Below are 23,505 nucleotides of genomic sequence, written 5' to 3' on the forward strand. Positions count from 1 at the left end.
AGGTTCACTAAATGCTAAAACTGACCTGCCATTATGATTCTCCAGGTCATTATAATTTCATAATGGAGAACCATATGCACTACTAAGGCCAGTCTCACACGTCCAGATAATTCCAGTACCGGAAAAATCGGTACCGGAATTATCCATGTCCGTGTGTCCGTGAGCTCACGTAGGCCATCCGTGTGGCACCCAGTTTGTCCAGCATATTGCCCCCACTGTGTCCAGCATATCGCTACCAGTGTGTCCAGCATATTGCCCCCAGTGTGTCCAGCATATTGCCCCCAGTGTCTCCATCATACTGGCCCGGGCTCCCCGGATTGCCGTTCGCAATAAAAAAAGTTCTCCTCACCTGTCCGTGCTCCAGCGGTGATGCTCCCTCCAGCAGCGCGCACTCGCCGGCAACTGACAATGACATCAGATGCCGGCGACATGCGTGCTGTGGATGATGTCAGCTGCCAGCCTCCGATTGGCTGGCGGCTGTTAACTATTGATGTGTGGGCACGCGCCTGCACATCAATGGCGTTTAACTGCCGCAGAGCTGGTAGGGGCCTGGTGAGCAGATGAGACGGGGCCCGATGCGGGCCCCTTCTGCCCACCGGGCCTATATGCCAGTCAGGGCAGTAATGCCCTGATGGTGGCGGGCAATCTGAGAGGTAGCCCAGGGTCCCCACACCACTATGCCCTGGGCTACCACCCAGATTGACCCTATAATAATCTGCCCCTGAGTGTGACTCCAGGCTTATGCCGGGGGTCACACTTGCGAGTTCAATGCGAGAATCTTGCGTCAATACCTGGCACAGCCGCTGGCACTCAGGATTGGAGCATTATTTCGTAGAAATATATGCAGCTGAACGCTCCAGTTCCGAGTGCTGATGGCAGTGCCGGGTATTGATGCGAGAGACTCGTGCAAGTTTCTCGCATTGCACTCGCAAGTGTGACCCCGGCCGTAGTCAGTATTTCACATCAATATTAGTAAAGCCCAAATCAAGAAAGGAATAATAAAAGGAAAAATATAATGGAAACACGTCACCACTTCTACATTTTTCGCCCACTCCTGGTTTTGGCTTGCAAATACTGATATAAAATACTGACCAAATACTGATCTTTTGAACCTGGCCTTAGGCTATGTTAACTTGTTCAGTATTTGGTCAATATTTTACCAGGAGTGGGTGAAAAATGTAGAAGTGGCGACATGTTCCTATTATACTTTTCCTCTGATTATTCCACTCCTGATTTTGGCTTACAAATACTAATGTGAAATATTGAGGAAATACTGAACTTGTGAACATGGCCTAACTGGCAGTATCATCCTATGGCCGGAATCAGACTAAACGTATGAAAAATTGGTCCGAGCTTCCCTGACGAAAGTCGCACAAGTGTTCTCCATATGGTAATCCATGTGTAATGTGTTTGCAGTGCAATGATTTCCTCTCAGCCATGTAGCCGTATGCCATGCGTATAACATCCGTATGACATGCGTATGGCTTTACATTTCTCACTGACTTTCCCCATTGAATTAAATGGTTCAAAGGGCTGAAGTGAATAAAAACCTAATCAAGGAGCCTATATATTGTCTCCACAACAAGTTCCCTCCTCTAGTCTTTCAAATAGAGGCTCTGCTGGTGTATTGGTTTTGTTGGTTTGTGTCAAACATGTGTGACAGGCTAACCTTTAACACAACTGATCGGTTTCTTTTCCACTGGGTCTTGTTTCAACCTTTTGGGGAGTCTTACCAGTGATTGTGGATCCCTTGAGGTGTGTCCCTTGCTTTTTTACAGATTACGAGGAAAATCTGCATGCTAAGCTTCCTGTTCTTGGTTGATGCAATTTCCTGTCATCAGGAAAATGTGTGCGTATTTGTCGCAAGCTACACGGATGCTCTGTGTGGTGTCTAAGTTTTTCTTGCACCCATAGGCTTGCATTGGCAAGTCTCGGACGATATACGCGAACAATCGCAGCATGCTGCAAAGTTAACACGTAGGTCAAATAGACCTGAGAAAAAATACGGTGATGTGAGCTGCCCCATAGATTAACAGTGAGTGCTCGCATAGCACTTGCCTGTATACTACGGTAGTGTAACGCTGGCCTATCTCAGGCTTACCATATGTGTCTTCCACCAATTTTCTCTCCACTAGATCTTCTCTTCTTTCAGGGCTATGCACAAAAGCCACAATTTCAAGACTGTCTCTTCATAGCTGTTTGCTACACTTGGTATCAAAGCACAAAGTTAGTAGACAACCGCAAGACACATCATGACTCGGGAGCCACATCTGGCGGCTGCCAAGCAATAGGTTGGGGGACCTCTGCCCTAAGATATCATTGTAAAATGGTGCAGGAATGGAGCACATTTCACTCTTTGCACTATATTCACACGATTCATTGACATGCTGCAGATTTAAAATACACAGTGTTGGTCACTTTATGGCGTGGGCATTTTATGTGCATGAAATATCTTAAAATATTATGCACAATGTTGGCACTGTGAAACACAGTGGACTTTTTTGCATATGTGAACATATCCATAATGTATGAGTTCCTTCAAAAGACTGGATTACAAAATTCCAGTTGTAAATAAGGCTGTATGTTTAACATCCCTCTGACTACCATGACATACATGTTGACTAGCCTGCTTCATGAGAAAAACTGCTACTAGTGTCCTTTCCTATCATAATTCCCCAGTATGTTATATCCCACTTCTATATAACAGCAGTTTAATCCACTATGAACTAAGAACTAGAAGGGGACACCGTTCCAGATTCTGCTATTGGGCTCTGTTACAACCATGTGTGAAATGCATGAGCTCGTGTTCTACTAAATTGGCACAGATGCTGAAATAATATCCTATTTTTAGCATTTCATTATCAAAGTCATGCGGAAAGTTCATTAAAAACTCCCCAAAAATATACTGGTAACATACTGTAGCCTTTGTATTCGGTATGATCTGCCAGCAGTGGCGTAACTACCGCGGTCGCAGCGGTCGCCAGTACGACCGGGCCCGGCAGGTCAGGGGCCCGGGCCCGGCAGGCAGGCTCGGACTGGCAGTGCCTCCCCCCGCTCCAGGGCCTCCCCCCCCTTCCCCGCCGCCGCCGCTGCTGCCTTGAATACTCACCCTGCTCCAGCGATGGTCTCGGCGTCTGCACTTCAGCTCGTTCCTGCTTGAGCGGTCACGTGACACCGCTCATTAAGATCATGAATATGCGCATATTCATGATCTTAATGAACGGTGTCACATGACCGCTCAAGCAGGAAGAAGGTGCTGCGCCGGCGCCGCCGTCTGGAGTCGGGACAGAGCGCGAGGGATGTCGGCACGGCCGTGCAGTGGGAAGACAGGTGAGTATGAGGGACGGGGGGGCGGGGGAACGGGGGGGGGGATGAAGGAGGACATAAGCCGGCGCGCCGAGCAGGAGCGGAGAGCTAAGCCTGCATACAGGGGGAATATGAGCCATGCAGGGGGGAATATGAGCCATGCAGGGGGGGATATGAGCCATGCAGGGGGGAATATGAGCCATGCAGGGGGGAATATGAGCCATGCAGGGGGGAATATGAGCCATGCAGGGGGGAATATGAGCCATGCAGGGGGGAATATGAGCCATGCAGGGGGGAATATGAGCCATGCATACAGGAGGGGTAATATGAGCCATGTATATGGGATAGGAGGGAGATGAGCCATGCATACAGGAGGGGGGTCATTATACAGTATTGAGCATCATGTGTGGCCGTTATACAGTATGCAGCATCATGTGTGGCCATTATACAGTATGGAGCATCATGTGTGGTGGCCGTTATGCAGTATTGAGCATCATGTGTGGCCATTATTCTATGGGGGTTACATTGAGTTGTATGGCAGGGCTGCAGGGGGGGGCCCCATTTGGAAGTTCGCACCGGGGCCCCTAACTTTGTAGTTACGCCACTGTCTGCCAGAGTTATGTGCGTGCTGCTTATGATCAAAATGAATGAATGGGGGTACAGTGTGGTGTGGTTTTAGGCAGAGGAATTAAGCGACCTGTCCTATCTATACATCTATTTGTTTTCAAGCCTGATTGCAGTATCCTTCTGTTGGATTAAAAAGGAAATCTGCTGTTTATAAAAAAAATCCTCCTCCATAGTCTGTGAATCTCATGTGCAATGTTTCATTTAAGCTTTGAAATTCATAATAGGGTAACATGACATTTAGTTTTGCTTTTGGGTGCATTAAATATCTATGTGAAAGAATAATTTGAGTGAAATATTAGAAAATCTATAACTGAATTAGAACTATTACATGATCATAAAACCACTTAAGTAGACAGTTTTTGGTGTTAAGGACGCAGTGATTTATTTTTTATTTTCCATTATTACATTCCAAACTCCATCACATTTTAATTTTTAAACCATATTGAGACTTTTTTTGTGGGACAGTTTGCATTTTTTACATCATCATTTTGGGAACCTTTACATTCTCTAACTTTTATAAATGTGTTTTAATTTTTGCACAGTAAAAATAAAACAGCTGTTCCAACACTATTTTGGGGGTTTGATTTAGGGCTCTGTCCAATTGGGTCAATACAATTATAGAAATAGCCTTCCTAGAGTCCTTTGGCAACTGCTCAGTGACCCCTTGGGACCTCATACTCAGCCCAATTATTGTTCTCTTACCCTTCTTTTGAGTGTCAGGCTCCTTCTGGGTACCCCAGGATGGGGATGCAACAACACCCTGTTTACTTAAGGTATTCTCAACCAGGTGGTACCTTTCCACTAGGCCAACTAGGTTGTCCATATTCCAGGGGTCCCCCTGGGAAACCCAGGTCTTCACTGGACTAGACAGGGAGTGGATAAATCTGTTCATAACAACACGCTAAACTATCTGGGCTGGGGGACTCCTCCTGCAACCACTTCTGTATGAGATGAAGTACGTCCAACATTTGAGAGTGAGGGGGTTTGTCACAGCAACATGCCCAGTGGTGGATTCTTTGTGCTCTGACTGACATAGTCACTTCTGAGCGTGCTAATATTTCAATTTTTTTTAAATTTGACATACTCCTATGCATCCTGTAAGGCCAAGTCATAATAAAGGTACCTTCACACTGAGCAACTTTGTAACGATAACGATACCGATCCGTGACGTTGCAGCGTCCTGGATAGCGATATCGTTGTGTTTGACACGCAGCAGCGATCTGGATCCTGCTGTGACATTGTTGGTCGGAGCAGAAAGTCCAGAACTTTATTTCATCGCTGGATCTCCCGCAGACATCGCTGAATCGTCGTGTGTGACGCCGATTCAGCGATGTCTTCACTGGTAACCAGGGTAAACATCTGGCTACTAAGCGCAGGGCAGCGCTTAGTAACCCGATATTTACCCTGGTTACCAGTGTAAATGTAAAAAAGACCAAACACTACATACTTACATTCCGGTGTCTGTCGCGTCCCCGGCGTTCTGCTTCCCTGCACTGTGTCAGTGTCGGCTGGCCGTAAAGCAGAGCACAGCGGTGACGTCACCGCTCTGCTTTACGGCCGGCGCTTACACAGTGCAGGGAAGCAGAGCGCCCGGGGGACGCGACAGACACCGGAATGTAAGTATGTAGTGTTTGTTTTTTTTACAGGGCAGGGCCACACTTAGTAACCTGATGTTTACCCTGGTTACCAGTGGACTTCGGCATCGTTGGTCGCTGGAGAGCTGTCTGTGTGACCGCTCTCCAGCGATCACACAGCGATGCTGCAGCAATCGGCATTGTTGTCTAGATCACTGCAGCGTCGCTAAATGTGACGGTACCTTAAGCCTTTTGGGACTTGCCAGTTGGATAGGGGGCCAGCACCTCCGGCATCTTCACCTGGGGTCATATATCCAATGGCTCGTCTTACTGCTTTCCAGATGTATGAGTCATCACTTGAACTTGAGGGAAGGGCTGCTGGCCTTCCACAAACTGCCTCTGCGAGGAGTTCCATCTGCTGCATAAGCAACTCCTGTTGTCATTGCTGCTGCTATTGTTGGAGCTGCTGCACCAACAGTTTGTTTCCTGCTGTGCTAGCTGCTGGTGCTGTTGGGATTAGATCAAATGCTTTATCAACTCCTCCATGCTGTCAGACTTTGCTTCCTCACTCACCACTGCCGTCACCCAAGACATGCAGGTTATCCACAGGCAACGCACATGCTCCCTAGTGAAGTTGCTTGCACTTTTAGCATCAACTTTGATAGATTGGCTCACTCGGCAGCACATAGGGATAGACACAGGAATGCTGTCTCTTTAAACCTTCCACTGGTTTATTAAAAAGTACTGAATAAACCAGTGCTGAGTTAGCAAAAATAAACCCTTCTTTTCTGGCCACTGAGAAAACAAAACATAGCATATGGCCCAGTCTGTGTTGCTATGGGGATCCACTTGCTCAAAAATCAAACATAAAAAAGCAAGGTTTAGCTTTCTTTGTCACAAATACAGCTCTGGAGCTGTCAACTCTCTAGACACTGAACCCTGAATGAGCTAGAAGGCTGTGTATTTACCTTCTGTACATATATTTCTATGGCTGCTATACACTATGTGGCTGCTACATACCATATGGCTGCTATATACTACGTGGCTCTGCTATATACTATGTGGCTGTCTGTGTTATATCGTATGTGGGTGGTGCTATATACTACGTGGCTGTGCTATATACTATGTGGCTGTGCAATATACTACATGGCTGTGCTATATTCTACGTGGCTGTGCTATATTCTATGTGGCTGCTATGTACTACGTGGCTGTGCTATATACTACGGGCTGTGCTAGATACTACGTGGCTGCTATATACTACGTGGCTGTGCTATATACTACGTGGCTGTACTATATACTATGTGGCTGTGGCCATGAACAATCAGCGATATTGGCACGGGATTTAGACAACGCTTCGGTCATTGGTCGTGCCCGGCCGGCCGCGACCAATCAGCGATATTGGCACAGGATTTAAACACCGCTTCAGTGATTGATCGCGGCTGGCCATGAGCTACCAATCAGTGATATTGGCGCAGTATTTAAACACCGCTTCAGTCATTTGTCATGCCCGGCCGGCTGCGACCAATCAGCGATAGGCGCAGTCCGGCTGTGAAATGGCGCCAGATTTGAACCACGCTTCACTGATCGGCCAGCCGGGCGCGACCAATCAGCTATATTGGCGCGGAATTTAACCCCCACTCACAGTGCGACGTACATACATACATACATATTCTAGAATACCCGATGCATTAGAATCGGGCCACCATCTAGTACCTAATAAGTGCAGTCTGATATTTTTATATTATGACCAGTATGGTGATCTACATTTGCTTTTCCATTTCCTGTACATAGTAGGCACATGCACCTTAATAGACGGACTGTCAATGTGACACTGACCTGAACAGGTCATTATGGTTTTTATTGTTAACTAAAATTATTTTCCATCTAAAATCCATTATTTGCTTTACGGTGCACTCTACCAAGAAAGATTGTGTTTGCTGAATAAATCTACTTTACTTAAATGATGGAAATATGGGCAGTCTGCCAATGTAAATGATGGTGTATGTGTGTAAACTGCTTTGTTAGAAGCCGTCAAAAAGGCAGAAATGCTTTTAGTTGCTGCGCCGTGTCACAGTGTGGTGCCACCGCTGATTAGTCAGTTCGGATGTTCTGTTGATACTATGATACTTAACACAACATTTACTAAAATGTTCAGCTTCACACAAAAATATGTGATAAAATGCAGAATATAGATCTGCAAAATGGCCCAGTATAGGGAAAATCTGTGTGCATTGTTATTTCATCTCTGTAATGTACACAAAACACATCAGACATTCCCTTTGAAATGCAATAAAAAATCCATATATTTATCACCTGAAATAGAGTTTTAGGGTCATTTTTTCCTCCTCAAATTTGACAAAAGTAGCCTGTGCTGCTTACAATCACATTGGTTCTGTATTACACACTAAAAAATACAATTAGAATTCGGTCACAATTATTCTAAACATTTGCATATCCCTGAGCTTGTGTTCTCTGAAGTTATGCTTGCTTGACTTAGTAGAAGAAACTGTCCTGTCTAAGACCGGCGTCACACTAGCGAGTTTTACGGACGTATGAGAGGCGCAGAAAATACGCATTGCACACGGACCAATGATTTTCTATGCCACAGCTCCTATCTGCTGTATTTTACGCATCCGTATTATACGGTCTTGTACGGCCGTAGAAAATCGCAGCATGCTGCATTTGTCAGCGTATTGCGCAAAAAATCCGCCAATGAATGTCAACGGGGGCGAGAAAAATACGGATTACACACGGACCAACAGTGTGACTTGCGAGAAATACGCAGCGGTGTTCTATAGAAATCACACTGACAGGTTTTATTAGAATAGATAGAATAAATGTATACACATAGTATTGGGGTATATATATTTATATTTAATACAGCGCTAGATAGCAGAAAAGCTGGTAATTCATTTGCCGACTTTTGCTATCTCCTTCCCAAACCCGACAGGATACGAGACATGGTTTACATACAGTAAACCATTTCATATCCCTTATTTTTTACATATTCCTCATTAGTAATGTTACAAGTGTATGTGTGTAAAATTTGGGATATCTAGCTGTTAAAATAAAGGGTTAAATCACGGAAAAAATTGGCGTGGGCTCCCGCACAATTTTCTCCACCAGAGTGGGAAAGCCAGTGACAGTAGGCAGATATTAATAGCCTAGAGAGGGGCCATGGTTATTCCCCCCGCCCCCCCCGGCTAAAAACATCTGCCCCCAGCCACCCCGGAAAAGCCACATCTGGAAGATGCGCCTATTCTGGCACTTAACCTCTCTCTTCCCACTCCCCTGTAGCAGTGGGATATGGGGTAATAAAGGGTTAATGTCACCTTAAGACAATAAGCCAGGTTAATAATGGAGAGGTGTCAATAAGACACCTATCCATTATTAATCCAATAGTAGTAAATGGTTAATAAAACACACACATTATGAAAAAAGTATTTTATTGAAATAAAGACACATGGTGTTGTAATAGTTTATTATACTCTCAATCCAATTGAAGACTCTTGTCACCTGAAACAAAGTTAAAATAAAAAAACAACAATATCCCATACCTTCCGTCATTCAGTCTTGTCCCACGCTGTAAATCCATCTGAACGGGTTAACTAATTTTACAAGCAGGAGCTCTGCTAATGCAGCCGCCCCAGCCTGTAAAAACCCGGGCAATGAATGGCAAGCAGGGGAACGTAGCTACCTAGACTTGCGGTGCTGCGCCCCTTGCTGGTATAACCTCAGATGAACTCGAGCGTGAGAATTTTTGTGAATATCTTCTCAAATATGTCCAAATCGACAGAGCATCACATGTCTATATTCCTTATAGGACAGAGACACTCCAAGGAAAAAATTGTAACATGCCTGAGTTTGATCTGATAATAAGATCATACTTGCTCATGCAAGGCAATGAGTGTGTGAAAAACCTCAGACTGCACTCGGACGACATCTGAGTGCAGTCAGAGTTATGTGCACTCTCAGAATAGAGGAAATGGAGACATTTTTTTCCTCCATCTTCTAATCCGTGAGAATTGGATCCCACTCAGAGTTTGATCAGAGTCATTTGAATAATCAGCCCGATTCTCCTGGATGAGAGAATCTATGGCCGCTTCACAGATGCTATATCTGTATTTGGAAGAAAGTCCTATTTAATAATAATAATTGACTTTGTAGTTTAAAGATAATCTAGCAATAAAAAAGTATAATTGATCGAGAAACATTGAATTTGGTGGACCTATGCTTTTTTCATTTTGTGTAATAATGAGATAACAAGTGCCAACTGACAATATAGGGAGGTGATCAGCGCTCAATTATTTCATTTTTACCACACCATTTTTTAGGGACCACATCACATTTGAAGTCACTTTGAGGGGTGTACATGACAGAAAATACCCAAAAGTGACATTATTCTAAAAACTGCACCCCTCAAGGTGCTCAAAACCACATTCAACAAGTTTATTAACCCTTTAGTTGCTTCTCAGGAACTGAAGCAATGTGTGAAGGAAAAAATGAACATTTAACTTTTTTTCACAAACATTTTATTTCAGAACGAGTTTTTTTTATTTTCACAAATGTAAAAAAGAAAATGAACCATAAGTTTGTTGTGCAATTTCTCTTGAATACGACGATACCCCATATGTGGGGGTAAACCACTGTTTGGGCGCATGGCAAAGCTCGGAAGGGAAGGAGTGCTGTTTGATTTTTTTCAATGCAGAATTAGCTGAAATTGAGATTGGGTGCCATGTTGCGTTTGGAGAGCCCCTGATGTGCGTAAACAATGGAAACCCCCCACAAGTGACCCTATTTTGGACACTAGACCCCCAACGAACTTATCTAGATGTGTGATGAGAACTTTGAACCCCCAAGTGTTTCACTAAAATTTATAACGCAGAGCCGTGAAAATAAAAAATTGGGGGCTAAAAAATCATTTTTGTGGAAAGCAATATTTTTTATTTCACAAGGGTCACAGGAGAAATTGGACTGCAAAAGTTGTTGTCCAATTTGTCCTAAGTACACCAATAACCCATATCTGGGGGTAAACCACTGTTTGGGTGGACAGCAGAGCTTGGAAGGGAAGGAGCACCATTTTACTTTTTCATCGCAGAATTGAGATCCGACGCATGTCACGTTTGGAGAGTCCTTAATGTGCCTAAACAGTAGAAATCCCCAAATTCTAACTCCAACGCTAACCCCAACAAACCCCTAACCCTAATCCCAACCCTAAACATAACCCTAACCCCAACACACACCTAACCCCAACACACCCCTAACCATAACCCTAATCCCAACCCTAACCCTAATCCCAACCTAACTCTAATCCCAACAGCAAACATAATCCATACCTAAAACCTATCCCCAGCTCTAGCCCCAACCCTAGCCATAGCTTTAGCCCAAACCCTAACTTTAGCCCTAACCCTGTCCCTAACTTTAGCTCCAACCCTAACCCTAACTTTAGCCCCCAACCCTAACCATAGCTTTAGCCCCAACCTTAACTTTAGCCCCAACCCTAACCCTAACTTTAGCCCAACTCACTTTAGCCCAACTCTAACCCTAATGGAAAAATGGAAATAAATATATATATATATTTATTTCATTATTTTTTCCTATTTAAGGGTGTGATAAATGGGGGATTCTCTTTTTTATTTTGAGCACTGTGAGAGGGTCCATCATAGGGATAAAAATGAACCAATAGGAACAAATCTCCTATTGTTGCCGGGTGCCGTCCGGCAGATCTCGGCGAGCACGCAGCGCAAGAGCCCACCATTTTCTTACCAAATGAAGAAACTAGCGGCCATGGGGGTAAGCAGGAGGACCCAGGGACACTGGTAAGTATCTGGTGGGGATTGGGGACTCTATTTCTTTCTCCACTTATGTACGATCACATCCAAGGAGAGAGAAATAAAATCACAAATCGGACTTCTTTTTTGTGGTCAGCGTTATACGATTAATAACGGTGATCGCAACCCCGAGGTCAGTAAAAACCGACCTGAATCATGTTCTCTGGGGTCTCAGCTACCCCCGGCAGCCGAGAGCCTGGCAAAAATCTGACTCTGGGGGGCGCTATACACATTTTCCACAGTGTCATTAATTGCCGGCGCTGTGGTTTAAATACCCTTAACTACCGCCATTAAAAGGCTTATTGGTGGTTGTTAACGGGTTAATTTGTTTACACAGTTAAAGGGTATCTGTCAGCAGGATTTTGCTACCCCATCCGGGCATAATTTAGGAGCACAGACCTTGATTCCAGTGATGTTCATTTCTGTACTTCTTGCTGCAGTTGTGAAGCAATCATTAATATATTTGCTGCAGATCTAGCAGTGCTCTGAATGCTGAGTCTGTATAGCTCCGCCCATAACAAGTGCAGGAGAACCTGTCATATTTACATTATATAATAGTAAGTGCCTCAAAATCACGTCCTCAGCACATTTGGTAAAATAAAAATAAGATGGATAAATCTTTTGGTGTCTCTTATGCCGACATGTTTTCTGCTGCATTAAATACTTCCTTCACCTCCTGTTCCGAAATGCTGCCATTAGTAACATTTGAATTTGCTTCTTACTCCTCCAAAGATACTTTGGTTATTTTGTAAAATTTGGGATCCTTAGTTAGATTCTAGAACAGGCGTTCATACTAATGGGTGAAAACATTTTTTGTAAAGTGGTCCTTTCTAAAGGTGTGTCCTGGTGGGAATAAAATAACAGTGGCAACTTATAAATCATTGGGACGCCCTCTGATGGGAAGAACTGGGCACAAGTACATTAAAACGGAGCAGCTGTGCGCATGTCCGACCGCCACCCTATTAAAACAGAGCAGCTGTGAGCATGTCCGACCGCCACCCTATTAAAACGGAGCAGCTGTGCGCATGCCCGACCACCACCCTATTAAAATGGAGCAAGTGTGAGCATGCCCGACCACCACATCCATTCTCTATGGGAATGTCAAGTGCAGCACCTGTCGTGGGACACATGAATCATTATCTTCTCAGTGGACTGGTGTGGGTTAATGAGGGGATAAAAGTGCACTGTTCTGCCGATTGATGTTCTGCCTATCCTGTAGGTATTGGATAACTTTTCCTCACATAACAGCCCCTTTAATGACAGATATAGTGTTTTGATAATAACTTGGCTTTGTGATGTCTGCAGTCCCATGATACATCTGAAGCTGATTGGACATAAATACAACGCTATAATCATTAGGAGGCCATCATCTAAATTGCTGAGACTGAAAGTTGTTTGTTTTCATAACATGAATTAGAGAACCAGAACAACTTGCTCTTCTGTCACGTACGGTGAATGTGTAATATTGGCAATAAGTCATCACTTAGTGGGGCAACTCGCGTAAACTGGTTTATCTGCTTTGAACGTTACAGAACGTTTAAGAACATAAACTTTTTCACTTTCCGGTTCAAATTTTAAGACTCTCTGATGATAATATAAAACGGCTACTCAAGACAAGTATACATAAAATAAAAATTAACAGTTGAATAGTTTTCTTTGGGTCACGTTAATAACAAACAAAAATGAATGGTAGGCAAGCATTTGTCTGGTGGTATATATTAAAAGTCAAAAATGTTCTGAAGACGATTACCATGAAATTGGCAGAATTTTACTACAAGTTTCCCAAATATGTCAATACTTTACAATTAGCAAGTTCAATATAATAATAATAATAATAATAATAATTTATGCTGCTGTTTTCTGCCAAGAGACCAGATTTTGATGCAGAAATGTCTGCAGCGTGTGCACATGCCATGATGCTCTTGTCGTACTGAAGTTAGCCTGACTAGACTATTTGGCAAATGTTTTATGGATTGTCTCTATCTTGATTGCTAGGCTCTAACATGCATTAGACAAAAATCACCCTAACATGGCTACTGGATTCCCCCTGCCCAACAGCCCGAAACACCGTGTCTGCGAATTGAGATACTGGTTTGGCTTTTATCCTAAGTCATATTGCATGACTCGTTAAAGGGTTGATTGTGATTTGTAGGATCGCTACTTCCAACAGGTGGCGCTATAGAGTTTAAGTCCTCTTTTTCTCAGAAGAGGCAATTTGCATATTATAGTTTCTGATACAAAGTCTTTTATTCCCCCTGATTGAGTGATGCCATAGCTGTAATGCATGCCCATGTGTCCGCGCAGAACGTCATTAGCCTCTCACATGCTTCCGCAGTGAGTGAAATTGGCATTTTTTCATTGTTGCACAATGAATCGCAAAGTGTTCAAACTTTCAGGTTTCGGTGAATTTCAGGAAATTCGACTTTGTAATTGATCCTCTGTAGATAGATCCCCTCACCTTAGTTAATTTAATTAAAAGTCACGTCTTACCCCAGTGCACCCTTCATCAAGACCGGCATGGAAAATGCCACTCTGGACTAATCCGGGCCAATATCTGAATATGAATAATAAATATTTACTGCTTTTTACAAATATTAATCTCAGATTTATTTAAAAAATTGAGACTTTGATGTTCAAATTCTATCTCATAGATTGTAGAAGAGTTGTTTTATATTCTGGCATTTTTCATGAGATATTTTTCTTTTACGCTCTTCGAAGACTGAGCTCAGCGGTGAGACACAAGAAATCTCTACTTTGTAATGCAGCATTTGATGTTAAACCTCAGCTTCTACAAAGTTTTAGTAATTCCACTCACTCCCTCATCACAGGGTCACGGCCAGTCATGTCATTGAAAAGGCAAACTGCAGTCACAAGCTTGAACTAGTTTGACATGTCACCTGATGTGTGCTGCACGTCTGTAGATATAAATGGCGAGGGTGACTCAGCTTCTCAACTCATTGTTATGTTGCCTTCCAGTTTCCATTCCGTGTAAGTTGCTGCTGTCTGAAGATCCTGGGCAGTGATGATCTGTTACTCGGCCTGTTTTAAACCCTGATACAGATTTCTGGAATGTCTTTATTGTTTCAGGGAAGGTGTATATAGTTTAGAGAGCAATGGGAATTGGCTGATGTCTGAACAGAGCCCTATTTGATAGCAGTCAGCAGAACGGGTAGGTAGTAGTTGAATACACATACAGATCACAAGATAGCATCTTTCCTCTACTATTACTCACAATATTATGCTAATGTCTCTGTCTCCTCACTAAGACACTGTGAATTAATTTTAAAGAGGTTTTCCAAATACATAAAAGTGACGTGACTGCTGGCCTCTGCTCACAGACAGAGAGAATGAATGGAGAGGCTGTCACCTCATCATGCGGAATAGAAAATTGATAGCAGCTGATATCTCTGCTGGTTTCATGCTATATTTTTTGTGGCTTGCCATCCTTGTGGAGTGCATTAATGACTGCCTTCTGGACATCTGCTAATTCAACAGTCTTCCCCATGATTGTGGAGCCTACTGTTAGGTGTCGAGTTCCCGCCGCTGCACAGGGGGAATCTCAAACCATGTCCTCTGTGGTCTCCTATTTTTCCCCAGCTGCAAAAGAGCCTGCTCAGCAAAGATGTCGGTCCCGCATCTTGCTCAAGCTGATGCTGTGCGTCTGGTTACTGCTGCTATCCCAGATCCAGCTATTGTAACCAGCATTAATCAGCGGCGAGCAGACCCTCCAGGGACTGTCCTGCTTTTTCGCTACTGAGCATGCCTGTGGGACGACCTCTCATTGGAGGTCGGAGGTCACATTCTCAGGTCCTCTAGTGTCTCTGATTGGACCACTGGCAAGGTCCCGGAAGGCTGCAACAATAAAGGGATCACATGGCTTCTCAGCTTGTGTGGTTGTGTGTTTGATATCTGGTGAAAGCTCCTAATCATCCCCCTCCATAGTGTTGTTATATGTGGTTTGGGTGTTGGAGCTGACTAGTGGCAGTTTGCGCCATCCTGCACAAGGCATGATCATACTGCGTCAATTCAGCAGTGTCCGCCAGTGCGGCGCTGTGAGCATCTAGTGCGCTTTCCGGTCCCTAGCTAGGGCGGTTAGTGGCATCCACCAGAACGGTGCTGCATGCACTCAGTGCGCTAAATCTTTATTAGTTAGTTTACTCCCTGGCACCGCAGTTGCGGCTAGTGTGGCTGAGTGCTAGTGGGTCTAGTGGGACTCTAACCCTGTCTCCTTGGGGCAGAGTCCTGTGACCAAACATCAGTGTTTACTCTGCGGTATTGCAGCCCTGTGACACAACGGGGTTCATCTCCGTGCATACCCAGTGAAATTAACCCGTGTGTGTTCTCATTATACCACCATATAATGTCCACCATAACTGAGCAGCAGATGTTATATCTGCACGGTGGACCCTGGGCTGCAAATACACCTTACAGCTTCCTTTATATTATTTGGCATGTTCCGCCACCCCTAACACCTACTGAATCAGACTAAGGGATCTTGTTAAATGCTTAGGAAGTCTTTGCAGGTGTTTTTTGTTAATTATACTAATTCACTGAGATAATCATCAAAATTAACAGAAATAAACACTTGAAATTGATCACTCTGTTTGTAATGACTCTATATAATATATGAGTTTCAATTCAATTTTTGTATTGACGAACTGAAATAAATTAACTTTACGATAGGGTTAAGGTTAATGTCACCTTTGTATTGTCAGGTGACATCAAGCCCAGGGGTTAGTATTGGAGAGTAGGGTTGAGCGACTTTTACTTTTATAGGATCGGGTCGGGTTTCACGAAACCCGACTTTTTCAAAAGTCGGGTCGAGTGAAATCGGCCGATCCTATAAAAAAGTCGGGGTCGGGGTCAGCCGAAACTCGAAACCCAATGCAGTGCATTGGGTTTCCAATGGTTCCCAGGGTCTGAAGGAGAGGAACCTCTCCTTCAGGCCCTGTGATCCATATTTAAGTGTAAAATAAAGAATTAAAATAAAAAATATCGCTATACTCACCCTCGGACGCGCCCTTGTACTAACCGGGAACCTTCCTTCCTTCGAATCAGCGCTTGCAGGACCTTGCGGTGACGTCGCGGCTTGTGATTGGTCGCGCGACCGCCCAATTTTACACTTAAATATGGATTCCGATACCGATTTCCGATATTGCAAACATATCGGAACTCGGGATCGGAATTCCGATACAAGATTCAGAAGATCGCTGACTTCATGGCCGACCCCACACAGTCGGACAGTTGGACTCATCAGACCAAAGCACAGATTTCCACTGGTCTAATGTCCATTCCTTGTGTTCTTTAGCCCAAACAAGTCTCTTCTGCTTGTTGCCTGTCCTTAGCAGTGGTTTCCTAGCAGCTTTTTTTTTACCATGAAGCCTGCTGCACAAAGTCTCCTCTTAACAGTTGTTGCAGAGATGTGTCTGCTGCTAGAACTTTGTGTGGCATTGACCTGGTATCTAATCTGAGCTGCTGTTAACCTGCGATTTCTGAGGCTTGTGACTCGGATAAACTTATCCTCAGAAGCAGAGGTGACTCTTGGTCTTCCTTTCCTGGGGCGGTCCTCATGTGAGCCAGTTTCTTTGTAGCACTTGGGGACACTTTCAAAGTTTTCCCAATTTTTCGGACTGACTGACCTTCATTTCTTAAAGTAATGATGGCCACTCGTTTTTCTTTACTTAGCTGCTTTTTTCTTGCCATAATACAAATTATAACAGTCTATTCAGTAGGACCGTCAGCTGAGTATCCACCAGACTTCTGCTCAACACAACTGATGGTCCCAACCCCATTTATAAGGCAAGAGATCCCACTTATTAAACCTGACAGGGCACATCTGTGAAGTGAAAATCTTTTCCGGTGACTACCTCTTGAAGCTCAGCAAAAGAATGTCAAGAGTGTGCAAAGCAGTTATCAAGGCAAAAGGTGGCTACTTTGAAGAACCTAGAATATAAGACATATTTTCAGTTGTTTGACACGTTTTTGTTAAGTATATAATTCCACATGTGTTAATTCATAGTTTTGATGCCATCAGTGTGAACTTACAATTTTCATAGTCATGAAAATACAGAAAAATCTTTAAATTAGAAGGTGTGTCCAAACTTTTGGTCTGTGCTGTGTATGTACGTTCATGTGTGTATGTGTGTGAGCATATATACACACATGGTCAAAATTGTTGGTACCCCTCGTTTAATGACAGAAAAACCCACAATGGCCACAGAAATAAGTTGAATCTGACAAAAGTAATAATAAATTAAAAATATATGAAAATTTACAAATGAAAGTCAGACACTACTTTTCAACCATACTTCCACAGAATTAAAAAAAAAATAAACTCATGAAATAGGCTTGGACAGAAATGATGGTACCCTTAACTTAATATTTTGTTGCACAACCTTTTGAGGCTTTCACCGCAATCAAGTGATTTCTGTAACTGCTGCACCTCTCGACAGGCCCACTCCTCAAAAGCAGACTGCACCAGTTGTCTTGTGTTTGAAGGTTGCCTTTTCCAGATGGCATGTTTCAGCTCTTTCCAAAGATGCCAAATAGGATTTAGATCAGGGCTTAAAGAAGGCCACTTCAGAATAGTCCAATGTTTTGCTCTTAGCCATTCTTGGGTGTTTTTAGCTGTGTGTTTTGGGTCATTATTCTGTTGCAAGACCCATGACCTGCGACTGAGACCAAGCTTTCTGAATCTCAGCAGCACATTTCTCTCTAGAATCCTTGTGATTTCATTGTACCCTGTACAGATTCTAGACACCCTGTGTCAGATGCAGCAAAGCAGCCCCAGAACATAACAGAGCCACCTCCATGTTTCACCGTGGGGACAGTGTTCTTTTCTTGATATGCTTCATTTTTCCATCTGTGAACATAGAGCTGATGTGCCTTGCCAAAAAGTTCCAATTTTGTCTCATCTATCCATAGGACATTCTCCCAGAAGCTTTGTCGCTTGTCTACATGTAATTTGGCAAATTCCAGTCTGGCTTTTTTTTTATGATTTTTTTTTCAATAATAATATCCTCCTTGGTCGTCTCCCATGAAGTCCACTTTGGCTCATATAACGACGGATGGTGCGATCTGACACTGATGTTCCTTGAGCTTGAAGTTCACCTTTAATCTGTTTAGAAGTTTTTCTGGGCTCTTTTGTTACTATGCGCATTTTCTGTCTCTTTGATTTGTCATCAATTATCCTCCTGTGGCAATGTCCATGGAGGTTGGCAACAGTCATCTTAAATTTCTGAATAATATGTGAAACTGTAGTCACAGGAACATCAAGCTGCTTGGAGATGGTCTTAGGGTACCGTCACACAGTGCAATTTTGATCGCTACGACAGCACGATTCGTGACGTTCGAGCGATATAGTTACGAGATCTCAGTGTCTGACACGCTCCTGCGATCAGGGACCCCGCTGAGAATCGTACGTCGTAGCAGATCGTTTGAAACTTTCTTTCGTCGTCTAGTGTCCCGCTGTGGCGGCATGATCGCATGGTGTAACATATATTGTATACGATGTGCGCATAGTAACCAACGGCTTCTACATCGCACATACGTCATTAAATTATCGCTCCAGCGTCGTAGATTGCAAAGTGTGACAGCAGTCTACGACGCTGGAGCGATATTGTTACGACGCTGGAGCGTCACGGATCGTACCGTCGTAGCGATGAAAATTGCACTGTGTGACGGTACCCTTACTGTATATCTTTTACCTTTAACATGTTAGTCTATAATTTTTTTTCTAATCTAACGCGACAACTCTTTCCTTCGCTTCCTCTGGTCCATGTTGAGTGTGATACACACCATGTCACCAAACAGCACAGTGAGTATCTGTAGCCCTATATACAGGTCCACTCACTGATTCCAAGATTGCAGACACCTGTGATGCTAGTTAGTGGACACACCTTGATTTAATATGTCCCTTTTGTCACATTATTTTCAGGGGTACCATCATTTCTGTCCAGGCCAATTTCATGAGTGTTATTTTTTTTAATTCTATGGAAACATGGTTGAATAGCACTTCATTTGTTCATTTACATAGATCTTTTATTTATTATTACTTTAGTCAGATTCAAGTTATTTCCATAACCATTATGGGTTTTTCTGTCATTAAACGAAGGGTACCAACAATTTTGACCAAGTATGTATATCTCAAAAGACTAACCGTCACTTCCAAACAGAAATATGTTGGACATATATATATATATATATATATATATATTTATAGATATTTATATATATGTACGTATGTATTGAAGAGTATTTCCTTGGAGAACTACGTTTAAAAGACAAAGAGAAGTACTCTATTTAAAATGAATGTTAAAATCACATTGCATACGGATTTCATTCTTCATTCGCTTGTCATTCGAATATCAATCGGATGTGGTGTTATAAAAATCGGATTGTAAAATGCTTGAAAATCACATGACACTTGCATAACACTTGTCTGACATTTCAGCAACAATGTCCAAAAAGAAACAAAGGACCAGCGCTCCATCCGGGTGTAGTATTCCAAAAAGCAAACTTTATTGAGCCATGTTACAGCAACGTTTCGACCCGGAGGTCTTTGTCAAGCATGTCTGATCATGCAAGGGAGCAGCCTTAAATAGCGTGGATGCCACACATTGCACCAATCGCCATCAGGTCAGCCCCCTGCCTCATAATACCACATAGAAATAACAAAACACACATCAGATACATATCATATAAAAGTCCACCACCGCAGATACAAACACCATAGGGGAGACATGGAAAAGATCTATATTATATAAAATCCACAAGTTGTTTACCTTTACATCGACCAATTAGACAGATGCATCAATCGTTGCTATAGAGATGTAAACCAATCATAGGTGAATCAGGCTCCACCAATACCTAACTGCTATCAACGGCGCCTAAATACACAAATGGCCTATCAGATAATCCAGGCTTCCTGAGCGTACACCTATCCACCAACCAGCCCCCCTGTTACATGCCGCACTACTCACGTCACACCCCACTCTAGTCTCCACAGCTTCCTGAGCTGATCACCGTCGCTGGCGATATCAGCGTCATCACAGAAGCGCGCATGCGTACATTGAGCCGCGAGAACACATCGCGGATATCAGGGAAAACCAATCAGCAGAGGTAACCGCCCATACATCCAGTGGCGACGTCACATGACCTAAGGTAAGACGTGTAACCAAGGTGATATCAACAAAAACAATTCTCCTTAGCTGCCTCCTCCGAAGCAGCATAATAGGAGTCCTACACGCAGCCTCTGCATGAGTGAGTGTACCCGCAACTAGCACAGCCAGTGCCCCGTCACCAGACAGTGCAACTCGCCGGTCAGTGCGCGCACCCCCACAAAAAACAGAAGCGCAGTGAGGACACGATCAGCAACAATATCAGATCTTTTTTTTTTTTACGGTGATGGGTATGAGCCCTAACCCTCAGTCTGGATCACAGAATTTCCAGAAAGAAAGTATGTCCCATTACAGTGGTAGTTCATAGCAAAGTTTTCAAATATAAAAAGATTTCCCATAATTTGATTTTACATATATTTATGAAATATACAGACAAGTAAATAACATCACACATTCCCTTAACATTTGCTTATTAGGTACAACTCTTCAAGCAATGTTTTCATTTCATATTTAGGGCTACTGCTAAACCAAGAACAAAAAAAAAAAGTTCCCGAGTCTGGGTAACAGTCTGTGCTTTCATTCAGAATGTTGTTCTGACTTGTCAGAGCCTCAGCAACAGAGCAGGTTGGTTAAGGACATACCGTATTTTTCCGACCATAAGACGCACTTTTTTTCCTCCAAATTTGGGAGGAAAGTGTGGGTGCGTCTTATGGTACGGATGTAGCATGTGGGGAGGGGGGCAGCAGTGAGTGGGATCGCACTGTTATCCCACTTCAGGATGTCCCCGCTGCCCAGAATCAGCGCTGGAGAAACCATGTGCTCCCGATGATTAAGTGCAGTGAATATTCATTAGCGGCTCCCCGCCCACCTATCAGCTGAGCGGTGAGCCGGGAGCAGCAAATGCTTAAGCAGGGACACACATGGCTTCTCCAGCGCTGATTCCTGCAGCAGCTGGGCAGGTCTGTGTGTCCGGGGGAGAGGAGGCAGCAGCAGGGGCCAAGGGAGAGAGGAGATGGCTGCATACCTGCCTGCCATGCCTGGGCTGGACGCTGAGTTCTGTGCAGGAGGACCTGTGATGATGTCAGGAGTGGGTGGGCTGGAGCATCACATGGCAGCTCAGAGCCCTCCCTCTTCTTGACATCATCACAGGTCCTTCAGGCTCTCCAGTCTCCACTGCAGCTTCCTCATAACCTGTGCTATGGAAATGAAAGAGGGACTGCTCTGTGTACAGTAATGGGATGCTCCAGCTTTAACCTCACCATAGTGTGGCTGGCTGCCACATTTAAGAGGTTAGTCTTTACAAAACACAATAAAGCACTCTGCCACTCCTTTGGTGAACTATAACTCCCAGCATGTCATAGGATCTGCAGGACATGCTGGGAGTTATAGTTCTCCCATGGGATGTTAAAGCAGCACTCCAGTGTTATTTTGCAGTGCTGGAGAGGTGCTTTAAATATAAGCCCTGTGCCCCCATTCTTATACTCACCCTCCAGCATCTTCATATAGTACTGTACAGACACCACACTTGTCCCGCAGCATCCAACATAATAACATACTATTATATATAATAACACCACATATAATAGTATGTCATTTATGTTATTAAATATTTTACCACATTTTTTAGCTTCAAATATTTTTTTTCCCTATTTTCCACCTCTAAAACCTGGGTGCGCCTTATAGTCCGGTGCGTCTTATAGTCCGAAAAATACGGTAATTGTAATATGTAATTTAATTTTATACATGGATACATAATTTCCTAAGAAAAAATTGCATGGAGTTTAGAGTTGATTTTTTTTTATACTGAAAGTGTTCAGTATGAAACAGTCCTTCATAAGGGCCTTAAGGTACCGTCACATTTAGCGATGCTGCAGCGATCTAGACAACGATCCCGATCGCTGCAGCGTTGCTGTGTGGTCGCTGGAGAGCTGTCACACAGACAGCTCTCCAGCGACTAACTATGCAAAGTCCACTGGTAACCAGGGTAAACATCGGGTTACTAAGCGCACGGCCGCCCTTAGTAACCCGATGTTTACCCTGGTTACCAGTGCTAATGTAAAAAAAAACAAACACTACATACTTACATTCCGGTGTCTGTACCCCGGCGCTGTGCTTTCCTGCACTGACTGTGAGCGCCAGCTGGCCGTAAAGCAGAGCGGTGACGTCACCGCTGTGCTCTGCTTTACGGCTGGCTGGCGCTGACAGTGCAGGGAAGCAGAGCGCCGAGGGACACGGCCCTGCGCTTAGTAACCCGATGTTTACCCTGGTTACCAGTGAAGACATCGCTGAATCGGCGTCACACACGCCGATTCAGCGATGTCTGCGGGAGATCCAGCGACGAAATAAAGTTCTGGACTTTCTGCTCCGACCAACGATGTCACAGCAGGATCCAGATCGCTGCTGCGTGTCAAACACAACGATATAGCTATCCATGACGCTGCAACGTCACGGATCGCTAGCGATATCGTTGTGAAGTTGGTCAGTGTGAAGGTACCTTTAGATCTAGACTGCTTCACTATTTTGTGGATCAACTGCAGCTGGGGGCCCTTCATGATAATAAACAATGCAAATGCGACCTTACAAGATATACAATCTGATGCTATCAGAGTGCAGGATCACAAGAATGCTAGGTGAGTGGGGGTTAACTCTCACATGGGTGTCTTTAGGTCTAAAGGTACCTTCACACTGAACAACTTAACAACGATATCGCTAGCGATCCGTGACGTTGCAGCGTCCTGGATAGCGATATCGTTGTGTTTGACATGCAGCAGCGATCTGGATCCTGCTGTGACATCGTTGGTCGGAGCAGAAAGGCCAGAACTTTATTTCGTCGCTGGATCTCCTGCAGACATCGCTGAATCGGCGTGTGTGATGCCGATCCAGCAATGTCTTCACTGGTAACCAGGGTAAACATCGGGTTACTAAGCGCAAGGCCGTGCTTAGTAACCCGATGTTTACCCTGGTTACCAGTGTAAATGTAAAAAACAAACAAACACTACATACTTACATTCCGGTGTCTGTCGCGTCCCCTGGCGTTCTGCTTCCCGC

The 23,505-nt window shown here is 43.9% G+C and overlaps 1 protein-coding gene across 5 annotated transcripts in view; it reads left to right on the forward strand.

The window, feature by feature from the left end:
* Positions 1-23,505, forward strand: part of SLC16A7 (solute carrier family 16 member 7) — a 212,922-nt gene that overhangs the window by 65,436 nt on the left and 123,981 nt on the right. The window contains exon 1 of one of the 5 annotated variants that reach the window (XM_069764500.1): positions 21,629-21,746. The exons of the other annotated variants lie outside the window; for them this stretch is intronic. The gene's annotated coding sequence lies outside the window, so the exon portion shown is untranslated. Of the gene's footprint in view, positions 1-21,628; positions 21,747-23,505 lie in introns of those variants that run through there. 5 annotated transcript variants of the gene reach the window in all.

The sequence above is a fragment of the Ranitomeya imitator genome, chromosome 4 (assembly GCF_032444005.1).
Source record: "Ranitomeya imitator isolate aRanImi1 chromosome 4, aRanImi1.pri, whole genome shotgun sequence".
Taxonomy (NCBI): Eukaryota; Metazoa; Chordata; class Amphibia; order Anura; family Dendrobatidae; genus Ranitomeya; species Ranitomeya imitator.